The sequence below is a fragment of the Chiloscyllium plagiosum genome, chromosome 6, assembly GCF_004010195.1.
Source record: "Chiloscyllium plagiosum isolate BGI_BamShark_2017 chromosome 6, ASM401019v2, whole genome shotgun sequence".
In the NCBI taxonomy this organism is placed as follows: Eukaryota; Metazoa; Chordata; class Chondrichthyes; order Orectolobiformes; family Hemiscylliidae; genus Chiloscyllium; species Chiloscyllium plagiosum.
Genome location: NC_057715.1, coordinates 104,406,803 through 104,420,311, shown reverse-complemented (window position 1 = coordinate 104,420,311; position 13,509 = coordinate 104,406,803). Strand labels below are relative to the sequence as shown.

General features: G+C 40.3%; 2 protein-coding genes across 4 annotated transcripts in view; one reads left to right on the top strand and one right to left on the bottom strand.

The window, feature by feature from the left end:
• Window positions 1–1,749, top strand: part of ppp2r3b (protein phosphatase 2, regulatory subunit B'', beta) — a 138,093-nt gene extending 136,344 nt beyond the window's left edge. Inside the window, exon 15 of the mRNA XM_043692333.1 lies at window positions 494–1,749. The gene's annotated coding sequence lies outside the window, so the exon portion shown is untranslated. The remainder of the gene's footprint in view (window positions 1–493) is intronic.
• An 8,981-nt stretch (window positions 1,750–10,730) lies between these two features.
• Window positions 10,731–13,509, bottom strand: part of si:ch211-269e2.1 (cohesin subunit SA-2) — a 142,089-nt gene continuing 139,310 nt past the window's right edge. For all 3 annotated transcript variants that reach the window (XM_043692329.1, XM_043692332.1, XM_043692330.1), the window contains exon 33: window positions 10,731–12,275. The gene's annotated coding sequence lies outside the window, so the exon portion shown is untranslated. The remainder of the gene's footprint in view (window positions 12,276–13,509) is intronic.

Below are 13,509 nucleotides of genomic sequence, written 5' to 3'. Positions count from 1 at the left end.
ATTTTAGAATGAGGGTGTTATAAACCTACAAAATTCTAACAAGACTAGACTGGATAAATGCAGGAAATATGATCTTCATGAGCACGGAGCCCAAAACCAGGCATCATAGTTTAAGGGTAAGCCATTTACGATTTAGGATCTTCCCTCGGAGTGGTGAGCCTGTGGAGTTCTTGACTACAAAGTATTTGAGGCCAAAATATTGAATGTTTTCAAGGATTCAGGTATAGTTCTTGGGGATAAAGGGATTAAAGTATACGGGGGTTAAGTGGAAACAGTATTGAAGTTGAATATTCAGATCATATTGAATGGCAGTGCAGCCTTGAAAGACTGGATGGCCTACTCCTATTTTGTGTTTGTTATAAAATTAAGAATCGCACATTTTGGAGGCATAATGGTGGTATCAATTCTGGATCTAGAAGAGGCATACTCTACCTAATGTCACAGTCTTAATGTTTGTGGTCTATAATGTATTTTAATTTGTATTTTACTTCAGATCTTTCTGAAATGTGATTTGAGCCTGAATATCAGCAACTAAGAAAGATGTTGGGAAACCGAAAGAAGACGACAGTGAAGTGTCTCTTGATGTGTGTGGGATTTTTTTTTAAATTGATGAATATGATGTTTTGTCAGTATGTCTTCTTAGTTGCCACATGTACTTGTCACACTCTGCAGCTGGTCTGCTTTAGAGAATGTTTAAAAACAAGCAACATAAAAGGGAAAAATTAGAACTGTGCAACTTCACGCCTCTCCTCTGCCATCAGTTAAACCTTATTTTTTAAAAAAGTCAACACAAATTTAAAAATTATTTTTAGAGTTGGAAGAGTCAAACTCTTCACTTATCCCAATTGTAAGTTTGAAGAATAGATATTTGCAAAGGCACTTACATTAATATTTGAAAGATAGTGGGGTAAAGAACCCCTTCCTTACCTTTTCTCCAGAAGTGCAGAGTATATTCACTGCGCATTTGAACATAGAGAACACAACTTGATTAACTCTGGAGCAAACAATGTCTGGGCAAATTTCCTCTGTTCTAAACCGTGTCTTTTTTTAAGAAAGGAAGTGTTCTGCATACTGGGCAGCCCTTTGAACGTTTAAAGAAGTGTTTAAAAATAGTAATGGAAAGCAATGTCTACAATATCCACAGTATTACCGTTTTGAAGAAACTGAAATGGTTCTTGTGACTGTTGCTTGCTAGACGTGGTGGACAGATGTATCGCACTTAGATCATTCCAGAGCACAGATTTTTGCCTTTTTTTTGACTAAGTTACTTTTGCAGTTGAAGCAGCTGAAAACTTCCTTTGTTTGAAGAAATGCAGAAATCTGAATCCCACAAAAGCTTGCAACATAGTAGCCACATGCATCTCCACTGTCTAACTTGTATTCATGAATATGAATCAGTTGTCACTACATTCCAGTTTACAGAAATAAATCACACTCTTGACATACCAACCCAGTTTGAATATTTCCATCCCACAGTTGCCCAGTGATGACTCTGCACTGACCTTAAGAATTAAATGTGCCTTATTTTTTAACGGGTAAGATTTTTACACAAAATATTTGATAAATGAAATTTTGCTGTAGCAAACTTGTATGTTATGAGAATATGTTGTACATATTTGATAAGTTTGTGTATAATTTCTTGATTTGTAGAGTCTTGCAGTGTATATTTGTGTTGTGGTACTAAATCCTATTCTTCAGTGTTGTGATCATGTTCTTATGCATTTTTTTGAAATAAAGTATTTAAACTTATCTTCTGTGTCTGAATTACATATCAAGGAATCTGTGCTAATAATGCAAATCCAGAAAGTCTTGTAATAACACGTTGTTCCCCCATTAGTGAAATAAACATTGGATGCTAAAATGGCAAAGTGTGTTAGATTAGGCCTTATTAAATTTGTCTTTGTGCCTTCTGGTGTATGAATGTATTAATTTACTCCTGATCACTCTTTCATGTAATGTAACAAGTCTGTATTGCTCAATTAATTTAGTAAGCACCACTATTTTCAATACATTAATTTGTTACCCAGTGCTTCATTAATTTATTAATTGCAATTATAGTTTGTCAGCATCCTTTTTATTAATTTGCATTACATTTGTTTGCAGTCTGCTTTCCTTTTGACATTGTGAGCTGTTAAAAAAACATTAATCTAATTTAGTTTCCAAGTTTTCAAAATGTATAATTTTATAGTAGTGTTCAATCATTGTATCCTTTGGAAAGATCAAGATGAAACATTTTAACATGATACAACTCATAACTCCAAAGGTGTAATCACAAGAGACCTACAAGTAATTGCATTCTTGTGCTTTTTCTGTGCATGCAAGCCTTGTTTTTGAAATCAAGTTTGGTCCAGCTTATGACAATTCACCCAAAAATCAGACTGGAGTGCAAATAATGCCACAAAAGATGGAGGAATGCACAAGGCTGTGTTCAGGAAACCACAAGGTGTGAGCATTGTGAAGGACAATGCATAGATATAGAGCGGGATGAAGCAACAATAGATTACAAAGACAAGCACAAAGATACATCAGAACTTCAAGCAAACTTATTTTACAGAAGACTAACAAATACCACCCTAACACTCATAGTGAAGTTATATATTTACAATAGTCATCCTGCAATCAACATTTGATTAAGCAAATTAATATCACAACAAAAAAGTTCGTGCTTGATTTAAAAGCTAAAATATTTTTTGGACTTACTGCTGTGTGAACCTGATTAATTGCCATTACTTGGAAATTAATTCTTTCAGGATTTCAGCAGACCCTGAATTGAACAGAATAGCTGCTTCTGTGTAGGAAACTTCTAGAGGTACATTAAGAAAGCTATTCCTCCTACACAAACTGGACGAATGACACAGCGTTACCTTATGAACTGTCCTCTAGCTTATGAGCAAGACTTGCAACAACTTGAAATAATCTTGTGCAACAGAACTGTAATCGTTTATTGAACTTCTTGGGTTTAACATAACTGCCTCTAAATCAAAATTGGATCAAAAATGCCTTTTTGGTTAAAGGGAAATAGAACATTACAGCGCAGCACAGGTACTCTAGCTCTCAATGTTGTGCTGACCTGTGGAACCAATCTGAAGCTCATAAGCTACACTATTCTATTTTCATCCATATGTTTATCCGATGACCATTTAAATGCCTTTAAAGTTGGTGAGTCTACTACTATTAGATTAGATTGGATTCCCTACAGTGTGGAAACAGGCCCTTCGCCCCAACAAGTCCACACTGACCCTCCAGAGAGTAACCCACCCAGACCCATTTCCCACTGAATGATGCACCTAACATTTATGGGCAATTTAGCATGGCCAATTTACCTGACCTGCACATCTTTTGGATTGTGGGAGGAAACCAGAGCACCCAGAGGAAACCCACACAGACAGTTACCCAAGGAGGGAATCGAACCCAGGTCCTTGGCGCTGTGAGACAGCAGTGCTAACCACTGTGCTGCCCTGTTGCAGGCAGGGCGTTCCACACCCCTACTCTGAGGAAAGAAACTACCTCTGACATTTGTCCTATATCTATCACCCCTCAATTTAAAGCTATGTCCTCTTGTGCTCACTATCATCATTGAGGAAAGACTCTCACTGTCCTATGATTATCTTGTGTCTCAAGTCACCTCTCAACCTCCTCTCTCATGAAAACAGCCTCAAGTTCCTCAGCCTTTCCTCAAGATCTTCCCTCCATACCGGCAACATCCCAGTAAATCTCCTCTGAACCCTTTCCAATGCTTCCACATCCTTCTGTAATGCAGTGACTGCAACTGTACACAATACTCCAAGTGTGGCCACACCAGAGTTTGTACAGCTGCGGCATGACCTCATGGCTCTGAAACTCAATCCCTCTACCAATAAAAGCTAACCCACCTTCTTAACAACCCAACCACCTGGGTGGCAACTTTCAAGGATCTATGTACATGGACACAGAGATCTCTCTGCTCATCTACCCCTACCAAGAATTACCCAGGTACTATATTTCTGTTCCTTCCAAAATGAATCACCTCTCACTTTTCCACATTGAACTCCATTTGCCACCTCTCAGCCCAGCTCTGCAGCTTATCCAAATCGCTCGGTAACCTGCAACATCCTTTAACATTATTCACAGGTCCACTGACCTTCATGTCATCCACAAATTTACTAACACGTCCCTCTTTGTCCCCATCCAGGTCATTTATAAACATGGCAAGCAGCAGTGGCCCCAAGACCAATCCTTGTGGTACACCACTAGTAACTGAACTCCAGGATGAACATTTCCCATCAACCACCATTCTCTGTCTTCTTTCAATTACCTAATTTCTGATCCAAGCCGCTAAATCCCCCACAATCCAATGTCTTCATATTTTGTGCAATAGCCTACTGTGGGGAACCTAATCAAACGTTTTACTGAAATCCATATACACCACATCAACCGCTTTATTCTCATCTACCTGTTTGGTCACCTTCTTGAAGAACTCAATAAGGTTTGTGAGGCACGAAGCCGTGTTGACTATCCCTAATGAACTTATTCCTTTCTAGGTGATTATAAATCCTATTGCTTATAACCTTTTTGAACACTTGACCCACAACTAAAGTAAGGCTTACTGGTCTATAATTACCAGGGTGTCTCTACTCCTCTTCATGAACAAGGGGACATTTGCTATCCCCCAGTCTTCTGGCACTATTCCTGTAGACAATGAAGACATAAAGATCAATGCTGAAACTTTATTGCTGGAACAGCACAGCAGGTCAGGCAGCATCTAGGGAACAGAAGATTCGACATTTCGGGCACATGCTGAAGAAGGGCATGTGCCCGAAACGTCGAATCTTCTGTTCCCTAGATGCTGCCTGACCTGCTGTGCTGTTCCAGCAATAAAGTTTCAGCTTTGATCTCCAGCCTCTGCAGACCTCACTTTCTCCATAAAGATCAATGCCCAAGGCTCTGCAATCTCCTCCCTGGCTTCCCAGAGAATCCTAGGATAAATCCCATCTGACCCAGGAGAAATCGATTTTCACACTTTCCAGAATTGTTAACAGCTCCTCCTTATGAACCTCAATCCTGTCTAGACTAGTACCCTGTGTTTCAGTATTCTGATGAAGGGCTTTTGCCCTGAAACATTGATTTTCCTGCTCCTCGTATGCTGCCTGACCACCTGTGCTTTTCCAGTGCCACATTCTCAACTCTCTGCATTGTCCTTGACTACATTGCCTTTTTCCAGTGTGAATACTGATGAAACATAATCATTTAGTGCTTCCTGTATCTCCTCAGACTCTACACACAACTTCCCACTACTATCCATGATTGGTCCTAATCTTTGTCTACAAAGGGACTCCACCAACAAAGATATATCTCCCTCCCCACCTCTATTTGCTTTTTATAAAGACCATTCCCTCCGCGACTCCCTTGTCAGGTCTACGCGCCCACACCAACCCACCCTCCCGTCCCAGCACCTTCCCCCGCCTTCGCAGGAATTGCAAAACCTGCACCCCCCCCCCCCCCCACACTCCCCCCACCTCCAGTCCCAGGCCCCAAAGGAGGTTTCCACATCCATCAAAGTTTTACCTACACTTCCACACGTCATTTAATATATCCGTTACTCCCAAGCGGACGCTTCAGAGAACATCTCTGTGGCACCCACACCCCCCAATCCCACGGTCCCGTGGTCAAATGCTTCACCTCCCCCTCCCACTCCACCAAGGACATGCAGGTCCTGGGCTTCTCCAATACTACACAATAACCACCCGACACCTAGAGGAAGAATACCTCATCTTCTGCGTTGGGACCCTCCAACCACACAGGATAAATGTGGACTTCACTAATATCCTCATTTCCCCTCCCCCCCCCCCCTATCCCAATTCCAACCTCCCAACTCGGCACTGCCCTCATGACCTGTCCTACCTGTTCCATCTTCCTTCCTACCTACCTGCTCCACCCTCCTCTCTGACCTATCACCTTCACCCTCACCTACCTTCCACTAGCCCCACCCCCGTCCCTTTTATCTCTCTACCCACTCGGCTCACAGCCTCATTCCTGATGAAGGACTCTTGCCTGAAATGTCGATTCTCCTGCTCCTCGGATGCTGCCTGATCTGCTGTGCTTTTGCAGCACCACGCTCTTAACACTGATCTCCAGCATCTGCCTTCCTCACTTTCTCCTAATCTTACTCACTTTCTCCTAATCTTACTCTAGTCATTCTTTTATTCCTGATATACCTGTAGAAAGCTTTAGGGTTTTCCTTGATCCTACCTGCCAACAACTTCTCATGTCCCCTCCTGGCTCTTCTGAGCACTCTCTTTAGGTCTTTCCTGGCTAACTTCTAACTCTCGAGTGCCCAAACTGAGCCTTCACATCTCATTCTAATGTAAGCTGCCTTCTTCCTCTTGACAAGAGATTCAACTTCTTTATTAAACCACGACCACCTCACTCGACTACTTCCTGCCTGACAGGTACATACTTATCAAAGCTGCTCCTTGAATGAGTTCCACATTTCAATTGTGCCCATCCCCTGCAGTTTCCTTCCCCATCCTATGCATCCTAAATCTTGCCTAGTTGCATCATCATTGCCTTTCCCCCATCTATAACTCTTGCCCTGCGGTATATACCTACCCCTTTCCATCACTAAAGTAAACGGTATTATTAAAGTCTGTAAGTGATAAAGGAATAGATCAGCAGTGGCCTAAGGTAATCCAAAGGTTAGTATTGTCATCATCTCTGGAAAGAAGCAAACAAAGTCTAAGGAGGATGTGGGATTTGTGTTTTTGCAAGCTCAATTTAAGATTGCAGACTTTGTGAATGGCTCAGAGCTGTGTATTAAAGTCATAACAGGGGAGATGGGTTTATGAGACAGCCTGACAGCGAAAGTTTTAGTCTTCCAAATACTGAGTTTGAGACTCATTCATAAATCAACCTCCTCAACGTTCAACCAGAGGAAATGTGAGAATTGTTTCACCCAGAAAGTGATAGATGGATGGAGCATGCTCTAAGAGGGTGGTGGACGCAGATACTGTCAACATTTTAACAAGTGTCTGGATGAGTGCTTTAAAGTGTCAGGGCATCATAGACTAGTAAATAGGATTAGTGTAATTTGGTGTATATAGATGTGGTAACAGGCCCATTGGCCCACCACGCTGTGTGACTCATAGATGTGGCATGTCGTGAGGGAGTAAAACATGCCACTGAAAGTTGTCTCAATAAATAATCGTCAATGCCCAGTCCACAGTAAAGGAACATGGTGTGAGGGCAAAGAGATCCTTGAGATGGTGGTGCAAAGGGGCTAAGAGAAGCTGTATTGGAAATGTGCAGTAATTACGTAGGAGTAGAGCTACACGCTCGAATTGCCACTGAATGAAGCAATGGTATGGTCAACTATGTTGAACCATGATGTGATGTTATTCAATCACTGAGGCCCAAATTCCAATGCGTTCCAATTGCCAAATGTTAACTCCAAATTCTCTCTACAGATGCTGCCGGACTGGTTGAGCCTTTCCAGCAATTTCTGCTTTTGTATCCAATGCTTCCAAATAGAGCTGAATAACCTGCAGAAGAAAGCGCTTTGCCTTCACATTGGCTGCAATATAAGTGCAGAAGGTGCAACAATCCTATTTAGAAAACTGCTTTCTTGGAGTGGAATTCTTTGTTCTGATGCTTAATTCTCAAAATGTGATATAATCTGAGGCGTCTCAGCAGGTATTGCTTTGAAATAATTCTCAGTTTAAAATGCAACGTCTTGAAAAAGTGTAAGGATTTAATTTTTTTTTTTAAAGTCACTGATTTAAGCAAGAGATACTAACCAGACAAAACTATGCACGTCAATAATGTGAACAGCAAAATTGTAAGTCTGCAGCTACCGGGTGTCTGAGATTAATGTGCAGTTTTCATTACAAGCAACTCAGCCCTGTTGCAGTTCTTTGATTTTGCTGGACTGGAATTATAAAATGCCTATTGAGGAGTGAGCCCATGCTAATTTAAAATAACTAGGTGGGACTGCTTTAAGAGAGCAAAGAAAGAGAAATCAGTGTTCTCTTAAATTTTTTCCAATCAGACAGACTTCAAACCATCCAGGAGTGTAATAAACCTTTTGAGCACTTTAAGTTAGTCTGATAGAGCACCAGATTTATGTAGCATCCAGCATGAAACCAAAAGCAGTGAGAGTTAACCCTCAACATCATCTCGTTTCCCCCTCAGTCCGGATCAGGTTATGACTCCAGATTTATACTCTGCAAAGCTAAATTGTTTCAAAAAAATAAATTACATTTTTGCAGAGGAACAAATCCACTAAATTTTTTTTGCTGTAAGCATTACACAACATTGCATTTCACATGCTCAAAGATCATAACGTTTATATTGAATTTTTTTAACTCTTCACAATCTATTCAGTGCACTTCCCTGTTAACTTTGTGAAAACATGATATATCTACCACTGGAAAGCATTTTCTGACTTTTTAATAGGACTTTACGGATATCAGTTTGCATATACAAAAAGTAGGATAGGGATGATGTCCACTGATTGGGCTTGTGAAAGGTTTGGAATGATCATTATGGTCTAACTGGATGGGCCCAAAATTTTTCATTTGATCTTTTATGCAACTCTAGGTTTTCAGACCCCTTTGATCACTTTTTTTAAAACAGTTTGGATCGCTTGAATTTGTTGACACTGCCTCACAGTTTCTCCCAGTCACCACTATTGTAAATTAGCCTAAACTCTTCCTTCTGTCTCCTCTCTGAGCTTAGGCCTACATTGAATCTGTTCATTTTTCAACCTCATCCTCTACTTTGAAGCAAAGTTTAAGGAAGGCTTCATTTTGCCTCTGACAGCACAAATTAATTTTGCTTCTGTTTCTGTATTCTCATTGCTTAAATCCACAGATCCAGAGCAATGATATTTTATCAGGACTGATGGTGTTGCCTGTGCATTACCGCAGATCTGTGTTGTATGTAAATAATGTGTCAAAATCTGCCCACTTTCCACCTCCCCAATCCCCACACACAGCTTCCAATATTGAGGCCTGCAATTGTGCTCTTAATGAGGAGGCAAGGGAGATATTTAATACACTGCTTCAGGCAGTGGTATGGCTATTTTATTCTAATTTATGGGGGACAATAGCCTCAGGCCCATGTCAGACGTAACACCTTGGAGAAGTATCTAACCAGTATATAGCAAAAACTTACTTCATTCCAAACAAAAGAGAATGCAGTTCCTTATGCCTGGCCCTGATTTATATTTCTTAAATGTTGTTCCGATAATCGAGTGAGGATTTTGATCATTTTACTGTGCAGAGTTTGGGCATGTTTCTAAGTGGAATTCCACATGCTGTAGCCAAAAGCAATTTATTGAGGGTTTCAATCATATGAAGGGCCTAATTTACAACAATGGGGATGGTGACTATTTGTGCTGTCTCTTGTATTTCAGAAACATCTCTAAAATGCTTTGTTTAAAATATTTTAACTTGAAAGTGGTTAGTTCCAATGTCTACTTGGCCTACACCTATAAAATCTCCTAATCCAGTGCAGCACAGAAGCATTTTGCATGATGGCTAATGAAAATTAAAGTGGCAGCCGCTTTATCCATGCACCAAAATCCTATAATTACCAAGGGCATGAATTACAATTTAATTTAGTTTTGATGGTGCAGAAAGAATAAAAGCTCTTCAATGCATTGGAACACCGAAAAGAGACATGCGCCTTGTGGTCATCTGTGACTCTACCATATGACATGAGAAGATTAATGAATCATTCACTGACGGGTAGAGAGGGAAATATAGGGTGATCAGTGAGTGAGGGGGTCAACAGATTGCTGTGATCTTTATTCACCTGAGATTGCATGGAGTTGATGGTCAATATTGTGAACAACCAGAATGATTCTCACTTAACTGATTATTATGTTCGGCCCTCTCTATCCTGCTATTGCAACAGGCAATCCTTGAGAATGGTAATGGAAAAATCAGGGATTTTGCCTGGAAGATATGATTGGGATTTTACATAAAACAGGCTGTCGCTTATGGAACAGCTCTCCCAACTTGAGTTGCACATGTTAGTGAGGAGAACTTTGCACCGTAGACTGGGCTAATTGCTATTATGGACTACTTAGGTTGTTGTTGACAGATCAAAGTGATTATCTTCCTTTCAAACTTCAAAACTGTTTCCATGGTTTGGTGACACAGAACTTGAATACGCTGAGAAAAGATACATTTTGTCAGTTTTCACTCAGGACAACTTCATGAATACAAACTTTAAGATGAAAACCAACATTAATACTTAAGAGGAGGAGAATGGTGATTCATCGGCAAGTGGGCTCAGATTGGTAAGGCTCGGGAGAACACACCGGTTCATTTTTTCAGCATCATTCTTTTTAGCCACAGTTTTCAGAGGACATTTAGAGTAAACCAATAGATAACAATAGGCACTTCTCATGTTTGGAAGATCCTAGTCACCCAATTTGCATTTTGCAACAATTGCAAAAGGATTTTCCTGATGCTAGACATTTTTAGTTCTGTTCCATAATTCACCAGGGCATTCACATCTCGCATAAGGTATAGTCTTGGTCCCCTTATTTAAGAAAGGATACAATTGTCTTAGAAGCAGTTCAGAGAAGATTTACTGGATTAATACCTGGAATGAAGGTTGTCATACGAGGAAGGGTTGGACAAACTAGGTTTGTGTCTGCTGGAAGAAAGTGAGGACTGCAGATGCTGGAGATCAGAGCTGAAAATGTGTTGCTGAAGGAGGGCTCATGCCCGAAACGTCGATTCTCCTGCTCCTTGGATGCTGCCTGACCTGCTGCGCTTTTCCAGCAACACATTTTCAGCTTGTGTCTGCTGGAGTTTAGAAAAGTGAAAGGCTACTTGCAAAGGGTACCAGTGGAAAAGATGTTTCTTCTTATGGGATAATCTAGATCTAGGGGGTCACAGTTTAAAAATAGACATTGTTGTATATTTTAGTTGTAGCGAAAGGGAGCTTTTTTCTCTCACAGAGCGTCATGAGTCTTTAGAATGTTTCCTCAAAAAACGCCGGGAGCAGAATCCTTGAATACTTTTAAAACAGAGGTAGAGAGATTCTTGAGGAGGTGGAAGATTATCACGCTGGGTGGGAATGTCAAGCATCAGATGAGCCATGATCTTATTGACTGACAGAGCAGATTCATGTTTCTACAGAATTAGGGGACGGGGCGTCAGCAAATCCCAGGTTTGAAACAACTGTTGACAGGACAGCCTTTGTATTCTATCAATTATTTTAATCAACCTGTTCAGGGATGTTATTACACACCTCTGGAGTAGGGGGGACTTGAATCTGGGCCTCTTGAACCACAAAAGACCCCCTAGATTTTTCTCAGCAGTGTTTAACATTCACAGAGTCCATTGATAGATCCTGATGCACACATTAACATGTTTCATTATAGTTGCCTTATGTTGAAAATATATAGCTTATAGAAAATGGGTGGTTGTAATTTTAATATTAGCTGCCAGCATTTGAAGTGAGTTTAATCACATTTTCCTCTACGCATTACGCTTGTGATTTTTAAACTCTTAATAAAATACTTAATTAGGCTTCAACATTTCATTGACTTGCAGAAGATAGTCTGTTTTTCTATTTGACATGTTTTTCCACCACCTCATAAACATTATTAAATAGGACTTCAACTTTAGTGGCCCTCCATTTCTTGACTCAAGTCACCATCGTCCATGGTGGGTCAATACTAGACAGTGAATATCTATGAGGATTCAATGCCAGCTGTTGCTTACATGCTGTTATGGTCCAGTAACTCAGAAGAGATCAGGGATCAAACCCAAAACTAACTTGGTCTGGATAATCCAATAGTGAACTAAACATTACATGTATCCAATAGGAAAACACTTGAGGACATTCTGTTCAGAAGGTGGATCATTGATCTGAAGCATTCACTCTGTCTGACTCTCTCTCCACAGATGTTGCCTCACCTGTTGAGTATCCCCAGCATTTTCTGTTCTTGTTACACAATGCATCAAGACATTGTCAAAATTGTTCTTGAGGGAAAAATAACTTCTTGTTCCACAAGCTGCAGGAAATAATACATCCTCAAGAAAACTAGTATCTCTCGGGAAGGATATACTCCTTTTGCTCTTGAGCTGACACTCTGTAGTAAGCTTCTTGTGTTTTCTTCCTGGATAATGGCTTATACTGTTTTTATTTTGCATTCTTGATTCATGATTCTTGAAAACTCTCTTGGTAGAACTTACAAAATACTCTAAATTCTTATGATGGGAAGGGTCTGCGCAGAAAGTCTCCCGATGCCTTGAAACAATTCATTTGATCAGATCCTATAGAAGTAACAATAGCACAGAAATCTATTACTGATATTGAAGTGATATTAACATGTACCTGGTGTTTATAATACAGCTCTATGGAACTAAGCATTCTCACTATCATAGTTATTTCCTTCAAGTCTGCAACATGTTCCCTTCAATTCGGTCTCTTAAGCAAAGCCAGTTTTCATCATTTCCACCACCGTCAACCATACCTTCAGTTGCCTAGGCTCAAACTCTGGGCTTCTCCGGCTCTCTACCTATCTTTCAGATACCTCTTGAAATCTACTTCTTTAACCAAGCATTTGCTCATTGTCCCTGACATCTCCATTAAGTAATTTGACATCAATTATTGATTGATAATTGCCCCTGTCACTTGGTATATTTAACTATTTTAAACTCAATTTTCTAATATACACACAAGTTATTGTTTTATTTGTTACCGCAGGACCTATAACAAGATAAAACATCTGATCTACATCTACGCAATCTAGATTCCAGATTGCTTAAGGAAATGGCCCTAGACATAGTGGATGCATTGGTGGTCATACTTCCAGATTCTATAGCCTATGGAGTAACTGCTATGGATTAGACATTAACTTACATAACCCCAGTATTTTAAAATAGGAGGTGGAGATAAAATAGGGAATATAGACCTGTCAGCTAGTATTGGTGGTAGGGAAACTTGGAAATTTTTATTAAAAGATTTGATGGCAGAGCACTTAGAATACAGTGACAGGATTGGACAGTGTCAACATGGATTTACAAAAGGGAAATCATGCTTAATGAATCTACTGGAATTTTTCGAGTAGGTAGCTAGTAGAGTTGGTAATGGGGAGCCAGTGGATGTGGTTCAAACTGAATTTTGGATGAGATCCAACAAAAGAGATTAGTATGTAAAACTAAAATATATGGGATTGGGGTAGTGTACTGACATGGATAGAGAACAGGTTAGCAGACATGGAAGAGGGGGAATAAATGGGTCTGTGTGTGTATGGCAAGGGTCTTGTCCTTTCTGTGGCATTAACATTGGCCTCCTCCCCACACAATCACTCCCAGCCTTACATCCCATCGCTAACATTCCTCCTCAAGTAACACTCGTTCACTTTCAATAGTGACAGAGCCTTCAGCCTTGTATTATTCCCACCAGGTTCGGTCAAACCTGGGGGATGTCAACTAAATCTGGCAATGATAACATCCAGGGTTGCATGTTTGAAGTGATGCTCAAGCTGGCCCCACACTTGTCATG